Source organism: Formica exsecta, unplaced genomic scaffold, assembly GCF_003651465.1.
Source record: "Formica exsecta isolate Colony F162 unplaced genomic scaffold, ASM365146v1 scaffold149, whole genome shotgun sequence".
Taxonomy (NCBI): Eukaryota; Metazoa; Arthropoda; class Insecta; order Hymenoptera; family Formicidae; genus Formica; species Formica exsecta.
In genome coordinates this window covers 1,462,217-1,462,520 of record NW_021848818.1, presented here as the reverse complement: position 1 = coordinate 1,462,520, position 304 = coordinate 1,462,217, and positions in this window count along the sequence as shown.

The window sequence follows — 304 nt, the reverse complement described above, 5'->3', positions numbered from 1 at the left end:
TAGAATTTGTTTTTGCATATTTTTCCCAAAATTTTTCTAACAAGATATGTATTGAATTGCTTTTTGTTATCGTTCATAAATTTTCTACAAGTTTAGAGAATTTGAACAATTATAAACACATTATATTTATAATTAAAAAATCCATAATCATTTTTATGGCATTTAATTTTTCTCGACCTCTTTCAGTTGATTACAAATAATAACATTATGGGAGAAGAATCTAAAATTAGAGAAAATATAATATAAAGATAAAAATAGTACTGCAGATACTATATATATAACAAAAAAAAAAAAATCTCATTTT